The sequence below is a fragment of the Chelonia mydas genome, chromosome 11 (genome assembly GCF_015237465.2).
Source record: "Chelonia mydas isolate rCheMyd1 chromosome 11, rCheMyd1.pri.v2, whole genome shotgun sequence".
NCBI classification, from domain to species: domain Eukaryota; kingdom Metazoa; phylum Chordata; order Testudines; family Cheloniidae; genus Chelonia; species Chelonia mydas.
The window spans coordinates 44,983,029-45,009,907 of record NC_051251.2 but is presented as its reverse complement, the minus strand read 5'-3'; the positions used below and the strand labels follow the sequence as shown (position 1 = coordinate 45,009,907).

The window sequence follows — 26,879 nt, the reverse complement described above, 5'->3', positions numbered from 1 at the left end:
GGTGAAAGGGCGGCAAAGAGGAAGCAATGGTTCACCACTATAAGGCGGCTGGAGACACCGTGAGCTACTGCTCACTCCCTGTTTGGGTATTTCTCTGACTTTTCTGCTGGGAGAGTATTGGTTTTTGGTGAGGGTCTACACTTGGAGTTTCTTGAAATCCCCCCTGCTCCCTGGCTCTGCAACTGGTGGTCTCAGAGTGGCTTAGGTGGGGGAAGGAGGTGACCATTCCAGCTGTATTTTCTCCAGATCTCAGGACCCCTTTTTAGCATAGACTCTTTTTTCTTTCTGCTCTGTGGATTGGAATAGGTAGTAACTAAAAAGTACTATGTGCCCATTTGAGCCCTAAAACCTCAATCCTGCAATTGACTCCATTCATGTTGTGCATCAATGGGGCTCCACATGGGTGCAGGGATCTGCCTGTGCAGTTACTGATGCAGATCCATGCCCTAAATTTGTATGTAATATGGAAGAAGTAAATGTAAATAGTGAATTAAAATACAGGTGTCCCCTTGCTTAAAAATCTGACATTTTGGTTGAAAAAACTGATGATCAGAGATAGGCCCTGATCCTGCAAACATTTACAAACATGATAAACTTTAAGTATGTGAATAGTCGAATTGACTTTAGTGGCCCCAATCCTACAACTGACTGTGAACAAACTCAGAGGTCCACTCAAGCAGTCAGTTGCAGGATCTGAGCCAATGGGACTGCTCATGTGCATAAAGTGAGCATATATTTAAATTTTTGCAGATTGAGGGGTCCTGAAGCTCATGCCTCACATTTTAAAAAGTGGCTGAAAGAATATTTAAAAATGTTTGTAAATAAGAACAATTGCTTCAACTGTAATATTCTGTATGACAAGTTTCAGCCTTGTTAATTTTTATAATAGAAAATATAAAGCTCTCGAAAAACAGGGAGAACAACAGAAGTGCTGACACAGTATGAACAGCACCACTAGCTAACCCATTGTCTGTTCTGCCTCCAGTCCATCCATATGCTGGAAATGTACAATGGCCCCATCTTAATCATTAGGAAACACTGGTATTTATTATTGTGACTTTTTATACTCTGGGTTTTGTTGGTGAATATTTTAAATCATAACCTGTCCTCACTGAAGGAAGCTTGCAAGGTAACAAACACAATGCTTTTGGGGGTGGAGTCTGGGTTTTATTTCAAGGGTGTCAGTGATACTTTCCCACACCAAAGCAGAATAATAGAAATGTAGGACTGGAAGGGGCCTCCAGAGGTAATCAAGTCCAGCCCCTTGTGCTGTGGCAGGACCAGGTAGAAATGTTCTTGGGGCCCAGTATCCTATGTTTTATGTGTATCTTTACTGTTGTCTAGGCAAGGAGTACAGGATAGGGCCTCTTGTTGGCCTAGTATTGTGTTTGGGATTTTCATTTTTTTTCATTTTTGTTTTTTCTCTCTGAGGAAGTTTTAAAGTGTCCATCTTCATAGATGTCACACTGAATTGTTTGTTATTATACATGTAACCGTGCAGATTGCCAGGGGTGGGCACTTAATACATAAAATACTAGGACTGTTTTATCCTTAACAGCAGGGTCAGGCATTGTTCTTCTTTCTCCGGTGATTAAGAGGTTAAAGACAGGAAGAAGGCAGTAAGAGCACCCAGGGGAGGCCACTCTCTTTTCAGAATTAGATGAATACTGTATCTGATGCTGATCCTACACCGTGAGGGCAGAAGGGAGGGTTCAATGTGGATGAGTGCCTGATGGTACCAAGTGGGGGAAATCTGGTGAGTGCTACCCGGTGGAGGTAGGCTGGGGGAGGGAAGAGAAGAAAATCTGGGTAAGTGCCTGATGCTACCTAGTAGGGGCGGCTAATGTGGCCATTTGGGTGAGTGCCTGATGCTACCAGCTGGGGGCAATAGGGTGATATGGGTGGGGGGGTGCCTGCTGCTCCTACCCGGTAAGGTTGAGTGGAGGAGGGGGGGCCTTGGCTAGGGCATTGTTTCCCTTCTGGGTGGGGCTTGTTGTTGCCGGCTCTCTGCTGACCCTGCCCCAAACCAGCTGCAGCACCGGCTAAGGGGAGGGGGGAATAATGTAGCTCCTGCTCCCCTTCCCTGCACGCCGGGTCCTCGGGCTGCCGCAGCAGAGCCGGGCTGGGGCTGGGCTCGCCGGCTGCTCTCCTGCCGCGATCGCTCGGCGCTGCCTGCTCGTGGGGCTCTGCCGCCAGGCCCGGGGGAGCGAGTCGCTGGGAAGTGGGTCAGTGGGGCCGCCGCCCTCCGCCCGCCCAGGTGAGTCGCCGGGGTGGGGACTCGTCCCCTGGCTGCGCGGGCTGCGGCCACGGGCTCGCCGCCGGCGGGCGGGGGTGGAGCGGCGTGGAGAGCAGGCCCCGCGGCCTGACTGGGCTTTGTTCCCCGGGCTGAGGCGGCGGGGCTGGGCTCCCTACTCCCGCCGCGGGGGAGGGATCGTGCTCCACCAGCAGAGCAGCCCCGCTCCCTAGGGGCGGGAGCAGCGAGTCCGGGGTCCCCGCCCCAGGCTCCCCGCCGGGACGGGACGAGCCCCCTCACCCCCCCCCCCCCCCCCGCCCCCAGCGCAGCCTCAGGGTCCGTTCAACGCCCGCCACAGGTTCGAGGACTGTGGGGGGTGCGCCGGGCCGTGGGGCTCGGGGAAGCGCCCGGTGCTGCGCGGGCTCCCCCGGCACTGCTGCAGCGGCGGCGGCGGCTGCCCTTTGTGTTGTCACGCCCCAAGGCGGCGGCGGTGGAGGGACCCCGGGGCCCTTCCCGCTGCTTTGCCCGAGCACCCGGCGCCGTTCTCCTCCCCGGCCCGCCTTGCTGTGTGCGCTGCACGGCTTTGTACCCTGCCGCTGCCGGGTAGACTTTGCATGCGGGAAAAGATGGTGGTTTTGGCAGAGGAAAGGCTCTTTGGGAAGAGACAAGGCTCCGGAGGGAAGGAGCCAGCATCCCTGGGTGCAGAGATGTTTGGTTTATTATGGGGTTTTTTTTTTTTCACTGTGCCTGTTGTGTACAGCTGTTGGTATAAGTGTAATGAGGAGGCTCTGCTGGTCTTGGAACAATCACTGTGGGGTCAGTGCCTTGGCATCCCACCCTGCTGGCTTCTGGAAGCTAAACCAGGAGCCATGGTTGCCATTTCTTTGATTTTGACAGGTCCATTGTCTTGCAATTCTGCCTTTCCCCCCTTCTGATTGTACTGCATTGTGCTGCCCATTGAGAGGTTTATAGAGAGGTTGTGAGCCAGAAATGTGTGGGAAGGACATATTCTAAAGCACTCTCTTCCGAGTATTGTGTGTGCCCGGAGGAAGCTCTCTGGTGGCAATCTTATGAATGGAGACAATCACTGAAGCACAACCCTCTGTTTTTTAAATGAGCAAAAATTTGGTGTTGCTCATGTGGACCCACGAAATGGCACAAGACTGAGTCAGTGGGCAATTTTGTCAGCTCTTTTGTGATCTCTCCTCCCCAACTCTTAAGAAAATACAGTTGGTCATTGCACTCCCAAAAATGCAAGTGTCCTAATGATATCTGAAAAGGTGAAATGTTGACTTGGTTCACATTAAAATGTGTTATGATTTAATGAACATTTATTTCCCTTTCCCCCCCCCTTGTTGTATTACATTTAAGATATACACTGTTTGCCATACATCATTATTGTGTAGGAGAGGAGCAACTCCACAGGCAAAGCCATATTGCTCTTCTTACACTCTAGTGAGGACTCTCCTTTTAAACTGAATAATTTATTTTCTAGCTCCCAGTTGGCATTGTCAACCCTGAGCAGTCATTATTGTGAGAAGAAAAAGGGAGGGGGGAAGGGTGACCTCAGAGTGAAACAGACAAAAGTTTGGTTGGAGAGGCCTAATTCAGGAATGGAGGTGCCAACCATGAGAGAGAAAAAAAGAACTGTAGACAGCTGGAATATAAAATTTCTCTGCAGTGATGGATGTGCAGAGTCTGCAGAATCCTGCAGAGAATGAGGGGAATCTGCATCGCAATGTACTGCCTCCTGCAGAATCACATAAAAACAGCCCTTGCCAGCTGGCTTGCAAAAACATTATTGATCACAGTCTTGGAAATATAAACATCCTGGCTGTTTGTGTTACATTATGAGTAGGAAACTTTCCCTGAAGACTGGGGTGGCCTAAGTCGTCATTTCTTGCTGAATCAAAAGTTTCATTTAAGAAAATGAAGCTTTTGATTCCAAATAATTGTGAAGATAACCTTCATTGTATGAACTAAGGTAGTGCTGCCTTCCTGAGTTTGTAGACAGGGTGTTCCAGCACCTGCCTTTGTTGCGGTGCAAAATTTTCGTAAACAGGGGAAATAGAGTGAAAGGCTAATTTCATTGTTGTTCAGTTCTTGGCAGCTTCTGTGAAATAGACAAGAAGCAGGTCAATTTCAGCTGTCTACTGCTTGGGAAAGCTATGAGCAGCAGCAGGGAGGGCACTGGAGATATTCTTTGGAAAGGGGAGCCAAAAAACAGTGGTAGAGAACCCCAACACAATCCTCACACAACAGTCAGGAGTCTTCAGGGTAGGGAGGAAAACTTTCCCCTTCCAGCTGCAAAAAGTAGGCTGGGGAAACCTATACTTCAGATAGAACAGGTAGAGCCTCTGAGCGGGGACAAAAACCAGCATTGTCCTAGGAATCCCACCATCCACCCTTTTTTGAGCAGCTTAGGTGGGGGGGCATTACTGCATTAGATCTGTAGAAGTGTGTACTTGCATTCCCTGCATCTGCCTTAGTCATCTGACTAGAATGTGTCAAGTAAATTTTTTTTTTTCAAGCCTTGCTATGAGAGAAGTTGATGTTGCATTTGGATGTATGAGAAATCTAAGGAGCTTATTTATATTAATCACTGGCCTTGTGTCTAGGTATGGCAAATAAAAATCCATGCTTTTTCTTTCTTTCTGTGCATGTGGCGGTACTCCACCACCACCATAAGACACTGCCTATAATATTGAAGTATTTGTCAAAGCTTTATTTTTTTATTTGAAAGCAGTATCTTCTGATGCCTTGTGTCCAACATAAATGTTGAGTGGAATTTGTAATAATCAAGTTTATTTTAAGGCAATGACTGGTCCAGTTTATAGTCACATCTCTTCTCTTTTCTTCCCCATGCTGTTCCCTCTTTGCTTTGCTATGTTGTTTCTTTGGGGCGATCAAATTTCATGCTCTCTGTGGATCACCTCTAGCTGAAAATATACTACAAGAACAGTGGTTCTCATTGCTTTCCCACTGCTTCCGGTGCTGCCTCAGGAGCATAGCCTGCTAACTGTAAGCAATGCTGATCTCTACCATATGTTTTGGTACAAACCATGTGATTCCTGCAATTCCATAGTCAACTTAAATCCCTGACTTAAACATGTATGAATATATAATAGAAACTTTGCCCCCTCCCATTGTGTAAAGTGTGACATTATATAAATCCTCGTAACAAGGTTTCTAAATGATACTGTATATCAAAAGCTACTGAAAAGTATGTTCAAATTAAACTTTCATTTAAATCTACAGAACCCAGGAAGCTCTGAGTAAAAGCTCAAACCTACGTCATTAACACATCCCATTGTATCTGGATACTGCAGCACATATGGTAAGTAGTAATGTAATATCCATTTGTTTGATTCAGAAATTTGATAATTAAAATCTTCCTTCAAAAGTTGTGTAGTTCCCACCCATGTTAGAATACAGGGCATCAGAACATATCCAGGCAATGGATGTAGCTGGAGAGTTAAGAAAGGTATCTCAGCTGCAATTCAGAACTTCCTTATAGAGGTTTTATTGAGTCTACATGTTCTTGAGTTTTGTGGAACATATTTTCAGATAGTGGCATTTTTAAAAACCAAATTTCAGATATGTAGCATACGTTGTGTAGTTCAGTTTAACATCTTAGTTCATTTGATTTGTATAGTGACCTTCATAGAAAAGTTTCCCATAGAAAAGTGCTGTTAGTGATTAGTCTCCACAGTACCTGTGAATACAATGATGGTTACAGTATCTAATCCTGGTACTGAAGTGTCTTAAAATGTTTTAGGACCGAGGGTGAATGAATACAGAGAAAATAGGATGGGAGGTTTGTGAATTTTACTAGAGAGAGGAAGTTCATATGGGAAGTGTAGGGGAAAGGATTTGAAAAGCATCAGGGAGATGCATGGAGAGAAGCAGGAAGACTGTTTCAGAAGGGAAAGGTGTGGGTTAACCTGTGCGTAGACATGGAGATGGGGAGCCACAAATAGAAGAATCTGGTGTTGAAACTGTCCTCTCTGTAGACTAAATTAGAAGCAAGTCTATGGAAGACTTTGAAGTGAGGAGAAACTTATACTGGACTCTAAAATGGACAAGAAAGCGAGAGCAGATGAATATGGGGTGCTGTTTTCCTGTTTCTAGGTGAGAAGATGAGCTTCTGCATTGTGGACAAGTTGACGTTTGGAACATTGCGACATAAGGAATCCATAAAGAAGGAAATAACAGTAGTTAAGACAAGAGGAGATGAAGGTATGAATTGGAAGATGAGTGGCTGAAATAGTGCTTGATGTAAGAGTGCTGTAGAAGCGATAGATGGACTTATAGACCTAGGAGAGGTAGGAGGCAAATGAGAATTCAGAGTCAAATTAAACCAGTGGTGGGCAACTTGCGGCCTGTGGGCGGCATACGGCCCATCAAGGTAACCTGCTGGCGGGCCACCGGACAGCTTGTTTACATTTGCATGGCCACCCGCAGCTTCCGGTGGCTGCGGTTCGCTGTTCCTGTCCAATGGGAGCTGTGGGAAGTTGCGGCCAGCACGTCTCTATGGCCCGTGCCGCTTCCCACAGCTCCTATTGGCTGGGAATGGTGAACTGCGGCCATTGGGACCTGCGGGTGGCTGTGCAAATGTAAACAAACTGTCTGGCGGCTCGCTAGCAGATTACTCTGATGGGCCATAGGTTGCCCACCACTGAGTTAAACTCTTCGGTTCATGACAGTAGGGTGAATGTGGAGTTGGTGTTGAGACAGAGGTGGCGGAGATCTGTTTTGAATGTATTGAGTTGAAGGCCCGGTGGAGCTCAGGATTGAACAGAGAAAATAAGGCAAAAAATGAGAAAATGTTTGGGGAATGAGGTGAGTGGTTGGATTTTCTCTCAGTAGATTAGGGTATTCTTGGCATAGTAGTGATATGCAGGGTTGAATTTGGGAAAGAAGTGGTCCTCCTTAGTGGAATGAATTGGCATGAACACATCACGCATGTTAGATGATATGCACTGCTTTCTCTCTGTGTTCTGGTTTTCTTGAAAATGTTGATTTTTAATCAGCGGAGCCCTATGCTGTGAGGAATGGCTATATTAGAGACAACCTCTTTTCATATGCATCATCTTGATGGCTAAGGTCACCTGACATGATTTTGCTGACAGTTCTCAGATGTACCCGGGCTTGAGGCAGGATGTTATCAGTGGAAAGTATATGTGTTATCTCTGTAGAACTTGCTCAATATAGCAGTCCTCTTAGCCTGAATTTACTAACTTCCAAAGCATGCAGCAAGGCACATAATTTTTGGTCAAATTTTTTTTTGATACTGGATCGTTACTGCGGTGACTGTTCAGGTTGTACAGGGTGGGTGTGGTTTGTGTTGTCTATTCTGGCCGGTTTGTTGCTGATTATTGATTGGTTGTGTGATCAGAGGCATAGGAAGGGTACAGAAAATTAAAGAAAACAAGTACATCATGCAGTTTGTAGAAGTGACATATCTTTTAAGTTTTTTTTTTTTTTAAAGTAACTGCTCAAATACTTATCGTGTATGGCAACATAAGATCTAGTGAACTTCATTCTGTTTTCAAAAAATTTTCAGTTACAAATATATCTGATGTGTAAGCCATTGGTGCATAAACACTGTAAGATTCATGTCATTTGCATGTTTAGTGTGGACAAACTGCACATCAACCAGGTCAATAGATCGATCTAAGGTACTTCTATGGTCCCCATCACCACAGTATCTGAGCTCCTCACAAGCATCAATATATTTATGCTTTCAACACCTCTGTGAGGAAGGGCAGTACTACTTATTCCCAGTTTACAGGTGGGGAACTAAGGCACAGAGGCTAACTGACTTGCCCAAGATCACACAGGAAGCCTTTGGCAGAGCAGGGACTTGAATCCTTGTCTTCTAGTTCCTAGGCTAATGGCCTAATCACTAGTCCATCCTTCCTCTGTGTTTATAATTAACAGAGTTTTGTTCTCTTGTGTGTGGAGGATTATTGTGCATAACTTCCATCTCATGAATCAAAAGCAGACTACTCCCAGAAAAAGATTTTAAAAGTACAGAAGGTCCTTGAGGGTATTACAAGGCTCAGATGAAAGCTTACTCTTGAATTATGCAGTTGTCTAGATAAGAGATTTTTTTTGTTAGTCAAAGGAAGCAGAATTTCATTCTTTGTCTCATCTCCAGCTTCTGCTCAGCTTCTGCTCAGCTTCATTATCTTAAATGTTAAGCATTTCTGATGTGGACATCCTGGTTACAATAGGAACCAAAATATATAAGTTTTGGTTTAGAAAATATATATACATATACACACACCCTTCTCTAGTATCACTGCAGAATATATGGAAACAAAATCATATAATTTTCAATAGTGTCACTATGGTATTCTGGGCCATACGGATCATATTGAAATGTTCCAGGGCCTTGGTTGAGACCAACATACTAATTTTCACTATAACCTAAGTCAGTCTTGTATATCATCATGCGGTCTTAAAGCTAGCTTGTTTTCTTCTGTCACTGTCACAAAACGAACGCCAAGTTCTAATCTCAAACCCTAGAGAGTGTTAATACTTAAGTTTCTCCACAGTGCCAGCAGTTGTACTCCATCAGTACAGCTGTTTCTCTTGATGTATTTTTTTCCCCAGCTGCTTATGGTTTGGAGTAATCTACTCCCTCTCTCCTCTCACACTGCCTATTGTTGTTCAGCAGCTTCACAAAATGCTTCCTGATCACCCTCAGCCATAAAAGAAGGGAAATTAAAGGTTTATGTGCTATCTCTTCTTCATAGTCTGTTCTCTTTCATCATAGCCTTTGTTTTAGATCTGCTCTTGAAGGATTTAGAGACCCAGTGCCATAACTTAGCACACTTTTGTGATTGGTAGATTGGTGGGGAGAACATAAGAATGGCCCTACTGGCTCAGAGCAAAGGTCCATCTAGCCCAGAATCCTGTCTACTGACAGTGGCCAGTGCCAGGTGCCCCAAAGGGAATGAACATAACAGGTAGTCATCAAGTGATCCATCCCCTGTCGCTCATTCCCAGCTCCTGGCAAACAGAGGCTAGGAACACCATTCCTGCCCATCCTGGCTAATAGCCATTGATGGACGTATCCTCCATGAATTTATCTAGTTCTTTTTTGAACCCTGTTATGGTGTTGGCCTTCACAACATTCCCTGGCAAGGAGTTCCACAGGTTGACTGTGCTTTGTGTGAAGAAATACTTAGAAGGAGAACATAGCCTCTTATTCTACCATTGATGGATATTCCTCCCGTGACTCTGGAACTCCATGTGGGTCTGGAAAGCTCTGTACATGTGGCCTGTGCTGTGGTCCTCTAGTTGATTCTCCAACAAGGCAAGGGGAATACCAATCATAATAGCAGTATTCATACTGCTTTGGGGCTTGTATATTGGACAGTAGGAGGGATGTTGGAAAAACAGACCAATGGAACAGTAGCCATAGAGTTCCTCCCCTGGTGAAGAGGATAGAGAGGAAAAGAAGCTACTGGACTTTAAATTAGGAGGAATAGTTGAATAGGGGTCCCATCCAGCAGAGGGAGATATACAGATAGGGGAACCCCAACTTCTGCCTTTATCAGGTATAGCAGTGGCTCTCAACCTTTCTGGACTACTGTACCCTTTTCAGGAGTCTGATTTGTCTTGTACCCCCAAGTTTCACCTCACTTAAAAAAATTACAAAATCAGACATTAAAAATACGAAAAGTCACATCACATATTAGTGAAAAATTGCTTATTTTTTCATTTTTACCATATAATTATAAAATAAATAGATTGGAATATAAATATTATACTTACACTGAAAGGTATCGTTTATAGAGCAGTAATAAAGCTGTCATTATCTGTATGAAATTTTCTTTTGTACTGTCTTTGCTACTGCTTTTTATGTAGCCTGTTGTAAAATTAGGGAAATATCTAGATGAGTTGATGTACCCCCTGGAAGTCCTCTGTGTACCCCCAGGGGCACATATACCCCTAGTTGAGAACCACTGAGGTAGAGGAAGGGGAGAGAGGACAATGAGCTTTCACTGTAATGTTGCATCTTTCTAGTTTAATATCAGATATTTATGATATGCTAATTCCTTTGTTAGAGAGATCTCCCTAGATATTAAAGGTCGACATATATTTGAGAGATGGAGGCATGTCTTGATTCAAGAGTATTCATGTAAGAAATTACAATGCAGTTTGTCAATAAAGAATATAGAAAAACTAGACAAACATCCAATCTGTCTCTTTATCAAAATACCTAAAGATCCTATTTCAAGGCAGACAAGTGTTGAAGAAAGTGAAATTAAGAATACTGAAAACAATATAGATATACTTGTTATCAGTTCTTGTTTTTTAAGGTTTTTTTCCCCTACAAAATCTTTTTTTGGGAGGGAGATTTGGGGGGAGTGTTTGAACACTGAGGTATTCTTGGCATGTACCACCATCCACCTTTTATTTACTTGTCTGTTTTTTGCATAGTCCCTTTTTTTTCTTCAAGGCTATTTGCTCAGAACAATGGCTTTCCACCCATCCTGCTTTCTGGATATTGATCATCTTAAATAAAGTGAGAGCAAGAGTGAATTGTCCTGTACCACTTGGGTCTCTTATAGTGGCAGTTGGGTCTTGGGTCACTTTATAATTTGATTATTATATTAGTCAAGGGGTGTCCAAGCTGCAGTCCGCAAGGGTGATGGTGTTGGGAAGAAAATTATGCATTTGATTATCAACTGAAAATGTGCTCCCTAGGTCATCCCCGATAAGCTTTAAACAGAAAAATTTTCATTAGCCCAATCGCCACAGGGATGGGGGCACCACCTCTCCAACTGGCGCCCATTGCTGACTATGCTGGCCTACGAGCAGCTCTAATGTGAGCTGAGAGTGCTCTGGGCAGCTGCTGTCTCTTCCCTAAAGAGGCTACTCCCCTTCTGGCTGCCTGTTGCATTACAAGGGACGAAAGAGAGAAGCTCTGGCTGTTCTGGTGTCTGTTGGTTTGTGGGAACCCCCGAGAAAACAGCACAGGAGCTAAATTAGCTCTGCTTGAGCCTGTGGGATCTACTTATCTATGCAGACACCCATGATAGCAGGTTGGGGAGTGGAGGAAAGAAGGAGATGCTGAGAACCAAAAACAAATTAGGATTCTGATTTCCCTGCTAGATTCTCAACCCTGACTAGAACAGCCTGAAGGCTGCTGTCATTTACACCAGCTGGAAACTCTGTGGCCAAGGGACCGTATGTCACCTATGACCTGGGTTGTTGGAGAGAAGTGTAGAAATGAGCTATTCCTGCTGGGTTGGGGGAATCTCCGTTAGGGGAATTGCAAATGGTTTCTCCTCCCTTAGCATTGCCTGAACAGGACGGTATCAGAAGGGTAGCCGTGTTAGTCTGGATCTGTAAAATCGGCAGAGAGTCCTGTGGCACCTTATAGACTAACAGACGTATTGGAGCATAAGCTTTTGTGGGTGAATACCCACTTCGTCGGATGCATGTACATGTATTCACCCACGAAAGCTTAATCTCCAATACGTCTGTTAGTCTATAAGGTGCCACAGGACTCTTTGCCGCTTGAACAGGACAGTAAGTCCATCCTGAATTATTGAACAGCTCTTGGCTGTTCTGGACTGGTGTGTGCTCTCTTAGTTTTGACCAGAAGTTCCATCCTGGACATGAGAAACCTTTCTGGATGAAAGTTTAATTGCAACTGGTATGTTTCCCCCAAATTCATTTAAAATTGCCCAGCTGGCTCTAGTGAGGAGTTGTTGTATTAGTGTGTACACAACAGAATGGATATATGTTATGTTGCATTTGGTTTATACTCAAATAATCTTGCACACTGCTGAAATTTACAAGGTCTATGATTTTTCCTTTTTGAATTCTTTGGTAAGAATTAAAACTGCGTGAAAGACTAAAAACATTTTCTTTATGGACTGCTTGAAAATCAGGTATGATGTAAAACTTGAATATGCTCTCTTTTAATTAGTCTTTTTCCTCAAGAATATATAATCAGTTTAGAACTGAACAAAGCAGTTTAAACAAGATAAACCATGATTAAATATGTGGAATTAAAACCTTTGAACAATTGTTTTTAAATGATGAAGACTCTGTTCTCCCCTGCCCCCCAAAAATGTCGATAGTAAAAAATATTCATTTTGAGCGTCTTCATTTGCACACTAACATTTATGTTCATCTTACTTTGAATTTTTGTTCCTTCTTTAAAAAAAAGTCTATTAAATCAAACAGTTTTTCTTTGCTCTTAGGTTAGAAATGATGAGAAAAGGGGCTGATTTAGCTGCTCTTATACTTGCATTTTCTTCATTTTTGTTCCTATACATGTTATAACTCGAGAAGCATGTCCCCAATCATATACATCAGACCTTCTTATGTTAGCCTGCTTATCCCCACTCCAAAGCTGTATATTCTTGAATACTTTGAATCAAGTTAAGTGACTGAAGCAGTGGGGGTTCTACTACTGCTCTTAGTCTACACACTGATAAAAATCACTATTGGGGTGTCATCTGCCTCCCTCCCAATTGTTTTGGAGGGTGTGGGCTAAGGTACCTCCAGTATGCTGCTGATACTTGGCTCACTGCTTCTGTGTGTGTGTGTGTGTGTGTGCGCGCGCACAGTCTCCAGCTGTTTGATTTTATGGCAGATGTTTCCATTTGGATCAGGGATTGCTGATTTAAGCTGATCCAGGGTAAGACTGAAGTAATGCCTTCTGGGTTGAGGATAGCATCTTGAGGAACTTTAATGGTGGTTTATATACTTCTGGCATTCAGAGAAATAGTTTTACTTTGTGTAATGACCCATCCACTCCCAGTCTCTATTCAAGCCTAAGTTAATTGTATCCAGTTTGCAAATTAATTCCAATTAACTGATGATTGATAATAATTAATAATAATAATATAATTCCAACTGCTGAATTGGAATTAATTTGCAAACTGGATACAATTAACTTAGGCTTGAATAGAGACTGGGAGTGGATGGGTCATTACACAAAGTAAAACTATTTCCCCATGTTTATTTCCCCCCCCCCCCCCCCCCCCCACTGTTCCTCAGACATTCCTGTTAACTGCTGGAAATGGCCCACCTTGATTATCACTACAAAAGATTTTCTTCCCCCCCCTCCCCCCGCTCTCCTGCTGGTAATAGCTCATCTTAAGTGATCACTCTCCTTACAGTGTGTATGATAACACCCATTTTTTCATGTTCTGTGTGTATATAAATCTCCTCACTGTATTTTCCACTGAATGCATCCGATGAAGTGAGCTGTAGCTCACGAAAGCTTATGCTCAAATAAATTGGTTAGTCTCTAAGGTGCCACTAGTACTCCTTTTCTTTTTACGAATACAGACTAACACGGCTGCTACTCTGAAACCTGTGTTATGTGTAGCTGTATTATGTGTAGGTTTCAGAGTAGCAGCCGTGTTAGTCTGTATCCGCAAATAGAAAAGGAGGACTTGTGGCACCTTAAAGACTTATGCTCAAATAAATGTGTTAGTCTCTAAGGTGCCACAAGTCCTCCTTTTCTTGTTCTGTGTGGGTGGAGGAATAAGTTGGGAGTAATTTGGAAAAGCTGTGATTGTGATAGGAGGAGATCCCTATCACGTGTGTTATCAAAGGAACCAGGTATATGTGTATCTTTTTGAGATTTCAGTCTGCATCACTTCAATACAGAATTGTATAGGTTGTATCAGTATCAGGGCACTGGGGTGGTCTTGCCATGGATATTGTCAGTGGTAAGCTGGACTACGCAGGCAGTCTGTGGATATAACAATGGGTAGGGAACAGGATAGGGTTAGGTGCTATCCTGAGTGAAAGGGTTGTACAAGGCTATGAAGTGGTTAAATTTTACAACTGTGGTGTTCTGTCAGGGGAGTAGGCTCAGGGTTTTGAGTGTAGGTCAAGTGCATGTAGCGCCTGTCCATAACTGTGGGAACAGAGTGCATGTGCGTGTGTGTTGGCATTGCGGGGCATTGCCCAAAGAGGGCAGAGTTAAAGTTGCATGGGCAGGGAGAGGGGCTCAGACCCCTGAAAAGGTGTTGCCCAGATCCCACCACACACACGTGAAAGGGGAGAATTCAGGGCTGACAGCCCCCCTCCCTAAACCCTAGCTTGCTTTCCAACCCCTCCTGTATTCTCCCCTCCCCTGAGTCTCCCAGCCCCTCTTCCCTCTCCTATCACCCATTCATCCCCCTCCCCATAATACCCCTATCGCTGGCAGCAGACCCAAATCCCTCCTCCCCTATTACCACCTACTTTTGCACCTGTAATCACCTGTCCCCTTCCAGTGAGCATTTGCATGTGTAACTTATTTTCTTGTTTAAAAAAAAAACAAAAAAAAAAACAGTTTCAGCATGTTCTGAATATTCTGCTGTACTCAGATTGAATTTCTCCAGCCTTAAGATCTTGAGAGTGGTGGATTGTTCCCAGATGTTTACAGTTCAGCCTCAGATTTCTACCCAGAGTAGATTTCAGACTTCAAAGTTGCAGGCTAAGAGATGTTAAGTGGCCCATTCACCCCAATGTGATATTCTCTGATGAAAAAGAATACCCGAATGGTGATGAATACAGACTGAAACAATGCCTCTGAGGCATGTGAATGTCTCCCTTCATGTCAGTGGGTCTCCTCTCCCTCCTCCTTCCCCCCTCTCCCCCCCAGTGATGGAAACTCACAACTGATATGTGCCAAGCATACGTGCTCTCAGCTACTCACTCAATGTCAGCAGTGTGTTCTTAGTGTATACGCTGAGCATATGTGTTTTAAGATTCCCACCTGGAGAGTCAGGTATTCCCCAGATCCTGGCTCAGATGGGAGAGGTAAGGAAAGGGGCTCAGACAATCCCCAAACAGAAACCCTCTCCCCCCCTCCCCCACGCAAACATGGCTCATATGAGGGAGACAGGGATGGAGGGGTCAGATCCTCATAGATGGTCAGGGCCTCCCAGATTCTGGCACGCACTGGGGGTGGGGGAGGGGACAGCAGGGAGCAGGGCTCAGACACCCCCTGAAAAGCAAGCTCCTCAGAAACTGGCTTACATGGGAAGGGAGAGAAGGGAGAATCAGATCACCATGGTAGGGCAGGGGCTCCCCAGACCCTGGTGCACACATGACGGTAGAGAGCGGGACTCTCACATCCTGGGGGCGGGCAAAGCCTCCCAGCTCACATGGGAGGGGTAAGGAGAGGGACCTCAGACACCCCATATGTTGGTGCATGTGTGCGCGCGCGCACACACACACAGAGGAAGAATGTGGGGCCAACAGGTGACCCTGCTCCTATTCTTCCCCCTGTCCTGCCAGTCACCCCCATGTCCCTTTCCCAGCACCCATCACCTGAGCCCACCAGCCCCACTCATCTCCCCTACCATCCATCCCCATTCCCTCTACTCCTCCATCACATAAAATGCCCCTATCCTGCCAACAAGCATTCACATATCAGTTTAAAAAAAACCAACAAAAACCCTGTGATTACTTTCCCCCAATAGAGAGAGGTTTTAGCAAAAATGTCCCAGCCATTTCCAGATTTCTGCCCCAGGTGGGACTCAGACTGACACTGGCTGAGTGGGTCAGGGTCATAGGACTCCTGCTTATTCCCTTGGCTCTCCAGCTGGTGTGAACATTGGAAGGCTATCAGTCCTGTTAACTCTTCTGTCCATGCATGTTCAATATAATAAATTTGGCATGAGAATTAGTGCATGAGTCTTGCAACAAGCCAAACTGGAAAAGCAAAATATTTTTGAAATAATCTTTTAATTTGATTTCCCCCAAAGAACTGGTGAGTGGCATGCACTCTGTTGGAGTAACCCTTGAGTACTGGGCACCTTGGTGCAATGTTCTGAGCCCTTGTTTGAGCTCTGTGACCAAAAATAGGTTGCCAGAATCTCTCAACTTTAAGAAAAGCTATTTTTTTCCAGAGACTGTATCTCAGGAACCTCCTGGTCAAATGGCCCCTAATTTGGATCATTAAGAGAACTCTGCATACCCATGAGGCACACAAGATTTCAAGGCAATCCGAGTAACTATATAGATTTTATCAAAAACAACGAGGAGTCCTTCTGGCACCTTAGAGACTAACAAATTTATTTGGGCATAGGCTTTCATGGGCTAAAACCCACTTCATCAGATGCATGGAGTGAAAAATACAGTAAGCAGTATAAATATTACAGCACATGAAAAGATGGGAGTTACCTTGCCAAGTGGGGGGTCAGTGCTAATGAGGCCAATTCAATTAAGGTGGATGTGGCCTATTCTCAACAGTTGACAAGAAGGGGTGAATATCAAGGGAAGGAAAATTACTTTTTGTAGTGACCAATCCACTCCCAGTCTTTATTCAGGCCTAATTTGATGGTGTCCAGTTTTCAAATTAATTCCTGTTCTAGTTTCTCGTTGAAGTCTGTTTTTGAAGTTTTTGTTGAAGAATTGCCACTCTTCAATATGTTATTGAGTGTCCAGGGAGATTGAAGTGTTCTCCTACTGGTTTTTGAATGTTACAATTCTTGATGTCTGATTTGTGTCCATTTATTCTCTTGTGTAGAGGCTGTCTGGTTTGGCCAATGTACATGGCAGGGGGGCATTGCTGGCACATATCACATTGGTAGATGTGCAGGTGAATGAGCCCCTGATGGTGTGGCTGATGTGATTAGGTCCTATGATGGTGTCCCTTGAATAGATATGCGGACAGAGTTGGCAACGGGGTTTGTTGCAGGGATTGGTTCCTGGGTTAGTGTTTTTGTTGTGTGGTGTGTAGTTGCTGGTGAATATTTGCTTTAGGTTACGGGGCTGTTTGTAAGCGAGGACTGGCCTATCTCCCAAGATCTGTGAGAGTGACGGATCGTCCTTCAGGATAGGTTGCAGATGATGCGCTGGAGTGGTTTTATTTGGGGGCTGTAGGTGATGGCTAGTGGCGTTCTGTAACTTTCTTTTTTGGGCCTGTCCTGTAGTAGGTGACTTCTGGATACCCTTCTGGCTCTGTCAATCTGTTTCTTCACTTCAGCAGGTGGGTATTGTAGTTTTAAGAACACTTGATAGAGATCTTGTAGGTGTTTGTCTCTGTCTGAGGGATTGGAGGAAATGCGGTGGTATCTTAGAGCTTGGCTGTAGACAATGGATCGTCAGATGTGGTCTGAATGAAAGCTGGAGGCATGTAGGTAAGTATAGTGGTCAGTAAGATTCCGGTATAGGGTGGTGTTTAGAGTGCAAATAAGCGATGGTCACATAGTGTCCAGGAAGTGGACCTCTTGTATGGACTGGTCCAGGCTGAGGTTAATGGTGGGATGGAAATTGTTGAAATCCTGGTGGAATTCCTCAAGGGCCTCCTTCCCCTGGGTCCAGATGATGAAGATGTCATCAGTGTAGTGCAAGTAGAGTAGAGGCGCGAGGGGATGAGAGCTGAGGAAGCGTTGTTCTAAGTCAGCCATAAAAACGTTGGCATACTGTGGGCCATGTGGGTACCCATAGCAGTCCCGCTGACTTGAAGGTATAAATTGTTCCCAGATTTTGATGCACTTGGAAGAGTCAAGCTTTAAACAGAAACCTGGTCTGAACCTTAGCTATACCTGGGCTGTTGCCCTGCTGTAATATTTCCTCTCTTGGAATGGGATGCGGGAATATTTAATTTTCTGAAAGATCAAGACATTACTGTTTAATTTATAATGCACTTAATGATTTAGACCTGAAGCATTTGTGTGATCATACCTTAATTCTCTTCTAAGCTGAGTTTGCCCAGTTTGTTGTTCCTTCTGTGCAGAAATTTCTATTGGGTGGGTTAGGAACAAGAGTATAATAGTTTTAAAGAGAACCTGACTACAGCTGTCTTCCAGACATTTCACTTCTGGTCAGCTAATTGATGCCAGTTTTGGAGGGAGGGTGTTTCTTCTGGGTTCTCCCTCTTCTTTTCAGGACTGTTTTTTAAACTCTCTCTTTTGTTTTGAAGAGTTGCTGGCTTTTTGGATGTTTGTTTTATTTTATTATTGTAATATTGCACAGTGCTCAAGATAGTTGTAGTGGACATTTTAGATAATGGAATAGGATTTCTTCATAAGCCAAATTCTGCAGCTTCTTATCTTTTCTACAACTTTTAAATGTCTTTTTAGGACTGAATTGTCCTGGACAGTATGTAGCATTCTAAATGCAATCTCACCAGAGCCTAGAAATAGCATGGAAATAGACTGTTTCCTCTGGGTCTGTTATTGAAGTCTCTTTCATCTGCAGCCCAAAATCATTTTTTGCACTTTATCACACTGTCAGCTTGTATCTAATTTGTTCGCTGTCTCCTCTAGTCTTCTTTCAGCACTGCTGCCCAAATATCTCCCTCTCACGAATTGTCTCTGTTTAATAGACATTTTCACCAGAGGTATAAGCTTGTGGTTTTTTCCAGGTTGAATTTTACTTAGTAGTTGTTTTCTAATCTTTCTGTCCTGTTATTTTTTTTTAAGGTATTTGCAATATTTCCCAGTTAACATTTTTGTGTTTTAAATGAAAACGCGAAATCTGGGCCTAATGCAGACCTGTGTCACATCTCTCTGGGAACCTCCAAACAATTTAGTATGTTGCTCTTTGATAGTACTTTTATTTATGGTCAGTCAGCCTGTTTTTTGGCAATATGACAATGCTCATATGATTCATATCCAAGTAATTTTGAATTAGTTTTGTGATGCTCTTTAGCTATACCGTATGTCCTTCGTCCCCCAATTTTGCCATCTGATATGTGGGAATGTGGTCTGGTGAGGAGATCAGAGGTTGGCAGTACAGAGATCTAGGTTCTGCTCCTGGTCATGTCACTTGACATTGTGTATGACCTTGGGCAAGTCCATTTAACTAATCTGCGCCTCAGTTTCACCATCTGTAAAATGGGGTATGATATTTGCGTCTATTTCAGAAGTGTTGTAACAAATTTGTAGAGCACTTTGGGATCCTTGGATGAAAAGTGTTACATTATATTTATTTCATAAACCAGTTCTTGTCAATTGTCAGTATTGTTCTACTGTCATTTAGGTCTTTAATCCCGTCCCTTCTCTCCAATCCAAATTTCTTTATTTTATTAGGAACTAAAATTTAGTTTTACTGATCAGTCATTGCCAGAATTGTTCTTCCCCCACCTCCAATGTTAGTGATATAGATGAATTTCCTCAGACCTATGGTTTCTTTATAATTTTCCATAACACTTATGAAATATTTGTCAGCATGTCAGAGCTAATTCCTTTAAGATTCTGGGATAAATGTTATCCAGAACTACTGACGCGCGTGTGCATCTGTAAAGTATTCTGTGCTTAAAGTATTCTCTTTTCTGATTTTAATTTAAAAGCTATATTGACGCACTTTTAAATTATCCATCTTATTTTTTTGTTTTGTTTATTGAATGTTATATTAATTTAGATGGAGTATGAGGCTAATGGTGTTAACATAACCCAGTTATTGTCCAGTATTAAATAGTGTTAAGTAACTGTTTAATACTGGAGTCTGGTGTACAGAGACCTCAGCTTGCTTATTACCATGGCAAACACACCATTACAAATTGTTTTTAACCTTTTATTAAAGATAAAGAAAAGAGGGAAAAACAATTGAAGCATTTGCAATGTAAAGTATTAAATAAGGCTTTCATTTTAACACCATCCTGTGTTCCCTTTCCCTTTAACTGGAGAGATGTTTTAGAAGGAAACCCTTTCTGCCCCCTACCTTGTTTGACAGTCTCTTAGATGGCATCAAAGATAGTAATTGTCCATTTAGGGAAAAGAGAAGTTAGCTGAGATGAGCTGGAGCTGCTGTTTAAGTCCGATCCTGTTTCATCCCAGGTGGTATTTGGGATTCAGCAGGAGCTGGTGGAGGTGGTTGTGTCATCTAGGTCCCAGTCTGGTCAGAACATTTCTCAGGATCAGTGTGACAAAAGGCCCAGGATCGAAGGAGATTGTGGGGGTGGTACCTATGATTTTGAAGTTTGCTCCAGTAGCTAATTTCACCCCCCAAAAAAGTCTTTCTTTAAGGACCCCCAAAGATGGGGTGGAATAGCCCATCCCCTCACTATTTTGTCCACCAGTGCATCCAAACTGGTGCGTCAGAAAGTAGGCCTAACTGATTTATGATTCCACACTTCTCTTGTTTACCATGCAGGATCTGAATATGGTCCTTGGCTTCTATTAGGAGGCTTTTTTGTTTGGACTAATTCAGTATTTCTGTCTCCCTTTCATATCTTTTCACAGCAACTTGTGTTATAGGTTATTGTGGTAGCTCATGAATCTTTACATACTTCTTACAGTTGAACTCACCACTAGAGTAAATTTGTAGGCCCAATTTATTACAACATAGGGAACAAGTTTTTTTAATTTTTTTCAGTAGGTCAGCCATTTTAGAAGAATTACTGAACTTAATCTCCCTCCTTAACAAGTGATTGGACTTGTATTTGCTCTAGTATAGATGGAAAAATGACAATCAACCAAAGTGGGAAGAAAACAAATCTGAAATAGGAAAGTTCAGAAAAAAACAAGATTGATATCTTAAACCACTTGTTGGGTATTACAGTAGCTAAATCTTCATTCTAATGTAACTTTTATTTATAGTAATATATTTGCTCCTTTGCATTTAATATAGCTTTTTTAAAAACCCATCACGTGGCAAAATATTTTAGCATTTCCCTAGTGTACAACTGCCCTCAAATGGGAGCTGCCAAGGCAATGGTACATGTAGTGCTCCATAGCTGTCGTCATGGCAGCTGCTAGGCCTTCTGGAAGTGGAGTGTGTGGTGCCATCTGTCACTGTAGCTCCCAGTGGGGAGCAGAGTGACTCTCTCCTGCTCTCCCCCAAAATATTTTTCTGGTTGGGGTTAAGGAAGGACCTTTAGCTTCATTCCTCCCCAAGAATCTCCTAATGCTGTGAAGGTTTGGTGGAAGATGCTATAACCATTCCTGCTGGGGTGGGAGCAAGGAAGAAATAGCCTGATAAGCTGTCCTTAAGACTATTCCTGTTAGATAGAGAGCACCCTAAAGCCTTTATTAAACGGGTAACTGAACGTTTCAATAGCATTTCAAACAAATAATGGCTGGTTTGCATTGTCAATAATAGTGATGAAAAGGTTTTTCTCATAAACTGAAATACTTCCTTTGGCTTCAGGAAGTATTGAACAAAGGAGCTATTTTAACTTATGGACAGTAATATACCACTATATCTCTGAAAGCCAGTAAGTATTTTAATAATAGAGGTTTTGCAGCCTCAAAAGAATAAATATTGCCTATTTGCAGAGAGAGTGTTTGAATCAGTGTTTGTTAGTTATGTATACATATAAACAAACAAACTGATTCAAACTCTCTCTCTCTCCCCCCCCCTCCCCAATATTGAAGTGTATGGCAAAATGATAAAAGGCTCTCCTCTTTGTTTACAGAATAAATGGCTGTTTAGTATATATCACAGTAACCTTTCTTGAGAAACTTTCTTGATCAGGAGAGAGGTAAAACGTTTTTGAAACTTTGCACATGTGCTGTAAACACGATTTTTACTAAGGTCCGCTAGTTAGCATTGGAATGGATGAGATGAATTATAATGGAGAGACGAGTGAAGATCTGAGCTCTGTTTAAAAGAAACTTTTGTCTGAAGCATACAGTAGTGTGATGTTGCTGAATTGACTAATCAGCATTTAAGGTGTATACTGTTTTGGTAATCCTAATTTGTCTAATACATTTAAATTTAATATGCAGTAATGCAAAATAATGTGCATGTTCACTTTTGCTAAAAAGTGCTGTTGGCATGTAGGTTGGTTTGTTCGTCAAAAGAAAGGCATCGATAAACACATTGTCCTTTGGGGAACGGAGAGGAGAAAGTTTGGTTTTAAAAAAAAAAAAATAGCCACTACAATATTTCTTCACAACAAAGCTCAAATAGCCTCTGCAAACTCTGGCAAGGCATGAAATGCAATTTCTTCTCTCAAACGCTTAATTGTTCACTTAGTTAAATGTACTGTTTCTTTGAAACCTAAAAATGAGGGGAATCAAAATGTGTTTGGTCAGAAAAAGCCGTGTGTGTATCTACATAAAGGTGTCTACGGAGATGCCTTCCAAAAAGGCAGTCAAAAAACCGATGCCTTTAGTTCAGTGCTTAATTTGTAATGAAAGAGATGCGGGGGCTCAACCAGTGTTTTTTTTTTTTTTTTTTTTAACTTTTGTAACTGACGCGGCAAGCCCAGAAGTGCCGGGGCTATAAACTTCCAAGCCTAGAGGTGCCGGGGCTCAGCCTTGGCAAGCCATGGTACAAATTAAGCACTGCTTTAGCTGCTGTAAAATGACTGACTTTGATTAATTTGCACACAGGGGGCACCAGTAAGTAGCTTTCTGGTATTTGCCATCCATTTGTGCAGTCTAAGTTATCTCAATCATATGTGGGTCCTTGTGTCTGTTCAACGTGCTCATCTTTCTTGTAGAGCTGAGAAAGATCGTACTTGATTTTTCTGTGTGTAGTTGTCATCTCACCAAAATAGACAGGTGACCAATTGGTCCAGGCCTGATTCACAGTAGCAGAGTTGAAATACCTGCTTTGCAAACATCTCTAACCAAACCTCTTTTGGTGCCCAGCCACTAGTGGATAATCCAGCCCATGTTCCTGATAAATTCTGACACTCAAATTCACCTCAGTACAAACCCCAAGATTGTTCTCTATTAAATAAATAATCAAGACATTAGATGAATGTGATTCTCCCATCAGGGAGTGCAGGAAAGGCATTAGCTTGTGCCACAACATGCCCCTCCCCTGAAACCATCCAAAGCTGACTGTTGCAGCCTGAAGCTCACCTGGGATCCACCTGCTGTTCTCTTGCCCTCTTGTGGGCTCAGAGCACTATCATCAAGTGCAGCAAATCCATCTTGTTTCCAATGTCTCCTGAAAATTGCAAGCAGACAGAGGGTTTGCTTGTATTATCCCTCTGCCTTGCTAGTCCCCACTGAAGAGTGGGTATTGGTTATATAACATTATATTATCCAGAGCCCAGTCACCTGGACCCCTCCGTGAATCAAATGTTTTCAAAGCTGCAGATGTTGCCACGTCATTCCTGAAGGAATTCTTACCAAATCTTGCTGTATTGCACCCCAAGCAGGCTAACACCTTTCTTAATACTGTAGCAAATGGATCTCTGGTCAAGAAGCTGACATCCCAGTATAATGCAATAAAAGGCTGGCTCTTACATACACCAAGTCAGAAAATGTTCCTCTGGGTTTAGTCAGGCATAACTGTTCATCTAGCCATTCTCTTAGCTCTGTTCTGGCCCCCAGCTTCTGCTTATTGACCATTATTTAACCTGCACCTCTTCCAGTTCCAATGTGTGCTTGGAGTGGCCTGTTGATGCTCCAGAAGGGACTTCACTAACCCCAGAAGAGCTGAAAAGCCACAGCAAATTCTGCCTTAAACAGCATTGCCTCTGCCCTGCAAAAACTTGCTCTGGGGGCAAAGCCTCTACTGATCCAACACCCACTGTGGCATCCAATTGTACCTGTAAATCTCAACCTGGCATCCACTCAGATCACTCCCTTAAACTATTTAAAAAATGCCTCCCACACTCAAGTATTCCCTCTTTTTCTTTGTCAAAATAATGAGGCTCCTTAATTGCCAAGGTGGTTGCTACTAAGTGTACACAAAAGCCCTTACCAGGACCACCATGGTTAGAGGTAAAATTTAAAGAGCCCATAATTACATGCAACTGCGTTGGAGTAACTTTGCCAAAACCCTTTAATCACTTGTATTAACATACCTAATTTGTCCAGTTTTTCCTTAGGCGTGATACACCTACCAATTTGATTTCCAGGTATGTCATCCTCTGGGTTGTGTCTCTTTTTTTCAGGGGTAAGCAGGACTCCCCAGGCATTCTGCCATCTATGGATATCTTCCTAATAGGTGAGTGAGTTCACCCAAATCACATCTTCCTGCCAAAAGAGAGTTATCCAGATAGTGAACCAATTGGTGTAAGTTAATTTACTTAGTAACTGTCCACTCCTGCACTGTAGGAAACTGGGGCCCTCAGCTTCATACCTTAACCATGGTCGTGTTGTTTGCAAATGAGTGTAAAGGCTCGAATATAAAGAGGTGTTGTCAATATGGCTTCTTTCAGGCAGCTGCTGTTTCTGCAGCAGCAACCAGAGCAAAATGGCTGCTGCATGGCCCCAGGGGCTTCATACACAGGAAGGGGAAGGGTGTGAGACAATCAACTCTCCCCTCTTTCCCCCAGCCTCCCAACAGCAGAAGGGAGAGATGGAGAATTCAGTAGTTTTCCATCCCCCCCCGCCCCCCCCCCCCCCCCCCATGATCTCTGCTTGTGAGTTGCATTCTGGATAGTGGGAGAGGGGAAGATCACAGAGCAGTCAAGCGTGCCCCTCCCTTCTCCTCTCAGGACTCCAGGAGTTGGTTTTCCTTGCTAGTGTGATCAAACCACCCCACCCTCTGTTGGGTGTGTGATCATTTGTTCCTGATGACTGAATTAATTTGGCAGTAAGAAGCATTTGTGCTGTAATGAGAGGGAGAGTTTGTAATTTTGCACAAGGAAATTTAGCTCTTCTCCGCTTCCCCTGCTCACTGTATGTCACATATACTGTAGCATCATGTTTTGCATCTACATGTGAATTTAAAAATGGTGTCCAGTGTCCAGTGGCCATTTGATAAAGCATAAGATCTATAAGCCAAAGTATTTTGGACTGAGGATTAAAAAGTTTTTGAAAACATTTCTAAAATATTTTCTGTAAAATGTGGCATGTACAGAATATATGGTAGTGTGGTAGTAAAAATTGATTGTCACTTGTTTAGGATAATCTGCTTTACTTGTGTGGGTTTATCACTTGTAACACACCCGTACCAAATTCATGCTGGCAAAACCTTTATAATCCCCCACCATACCATCATGTTTTCTCTCTCTTCCCCTTTTCCTTCATGTAGGCACACATAAACAATGCACTGACCTAGTGATGTGGGTGTGATCATGGCTCCCTCTGCTGGCAGGCACTGCTTACTATACAACTTTGTATTGTCACAACTAAATAGGTTCTCTAGCGCGGGTGGTGGTAGCTCAGGTACAGTTGGTGCTGTTTGATGCTATGGATTCGATCCCCACTGACGATGGGATGTGGCTACGATTGGTTTTGTATGTGCGCACGCACCCACACAGAGATTTGTATAGAGGTGGGTGTGTGTGACAGATCTATGTATAAAATGTGTTCAAGTGGTGCATGCTATCACTGGTGCTGATTTTCTTATTTCTGTTAAGTCTTTCATGCATTCATAGCTTTTTCTAACAAGATCTTTTTATGCTGAAATTTCTCTTAGCCCAAAGATAACTTTTGAAAAAAAGTCTGAGCCAAATCATTTCCGTCATTTTTTGAGTTACACATGTATGGAAAAATTTTCCTCTTATGTTCCAATCAGATATTTCACTCTTGGATAACTTAAAAATGAATGACGCTAGAAAATTCAAACTTGATGGGTTGCTTTCCTTGAAGATTAAAACTCAAATCAGAAGAAAATTAACATATTAATTTTTAAAAGTTGAGATTTTAAGTAACCAGTTTTTAGCACATGCTTGAGCTGTGCTCTTTCTGGTTCCTTGAAAATGCATAAACCAAAAAACCCCACCCTTGGTGGAAATAAGGTCTTGAGTTACAGAGTGGAAGTTGGCATAAAATAATGTTGTCTTAGCAGGAGAATCCGTATGCATACGGAAGTTGATGGTGGTTTGGAGCTTTACCCTTGCCCTGCCTTCTATTTCTCCTTCCTGAGCCATGTCCCCAATATTGTGAAGCCCAATCATGTTGAAATAGTATGTAGGCGTTTCCTTTGAACTTTAGGACATGGGACAATGTTATATTGGCTCAATCCCTCTTCTTCTATTGAAATTTGGGCCATTTCAGAGAGTTCTCTGCAGTTTTTCTCTCTTCTGTGTGAAAAATAATGGAAGCTATGATCTGGTCTCAAATGCCTACTTTCTTTTGCTGTTCTTCATGACTTGGGCTTTGTTTGCACTGCCAATTGAACGACAAAACTTTTGTCATTCACAGGTGCTTAAAAAAGCCCCCTGCTGAAAAACAAACTTGCCACAGCAAGTGGCAGTGTAAACGGCTTGTTGTTGGCAGGAGAAAAAAAAAAAGAAAAGGAGAACTTGTGGCACCTTACAGACTAACCACACTCCTGTCAGCAACGTGAACCCCACTCCTAGGGGGTAGAAGTATTTTGTCCGCAAAAGTGCCGACAAACACGTTTACACTGCCCGACTTTTAGCGACACGGCTGTGTTGCTAACCGCTGTGTAGTGTAGACAAAGACTTAGTGCGTGTTCAGTATTTGAGGGCGTGGAAAGGGTTGTTATCTGCATAATTCCTTTATCCCGATGCCAGAAAAGATTCAAGTTGTTTTGCCCTGGCAGATACTTGTAGTAAAGCTTTTCTGTGCACTGAATGCTCTTTGTAGTCTCACACTGATCATTGTCACTGAGTGAGAAGCAAAGTTTGACACCCCTTTGTCACTCAGTTTTTCTTAAAGCTTCCCAGCACGCAGAGTTCTGGTCTTGTTGACTAATTTTCCTATGCCTCTTCACCTTTTTAGGAACCTGCAGAAATCTACATTTTTATCACTTTCTCACATGCCATCTTGGTGTTTAACAGTCATCTTTCCCATGAGTGTTGCCTTTTTTGAAGATACTTGCTTAGATTTAGATGCTC

At 43.0% G+C, this 26,879-nt stretch overlaps 1 protein-coding gene across 19 annotated transcripts in view; it reads left to right on the top strand.

Moving 5' to 3' along the window:
* Window positions 1-1,256: 1,256 nt before the first annotated feature.
* Window positions 1,257-26,879, top strand: part of SESTD1 (SEC14 and spectrin domain containing 1) — a 115,797-nt gene continuing 90,174 nt past the window's right edge. Inside the window, exons 1-4 of one of the 19 annotated variants that reach the window (XM_043525337.1) lie at window positions 1,257-1,756; window positions 5,492-5,570; window positions 6,365-6,472; window positions 24,021-24,073. The gene's annotated coding sequence lies outside the window, so the exon portion shown is untranslated. Of the gene's footprint in view, window positions 1,810-1,834; window positions 1,858-1,922; window positions 2,258-2,380; window positions 5,255-5,491; window positions 5,571-6,364; window positions 6,473-24,020; window positions 24,074-26,879 lie in introns of those variants that run through there. The other 18 variants (XM_043525331.1, XM_043525336.1, XM_027831915.3 and 15 more) reach the window with 18 other exon arrangements.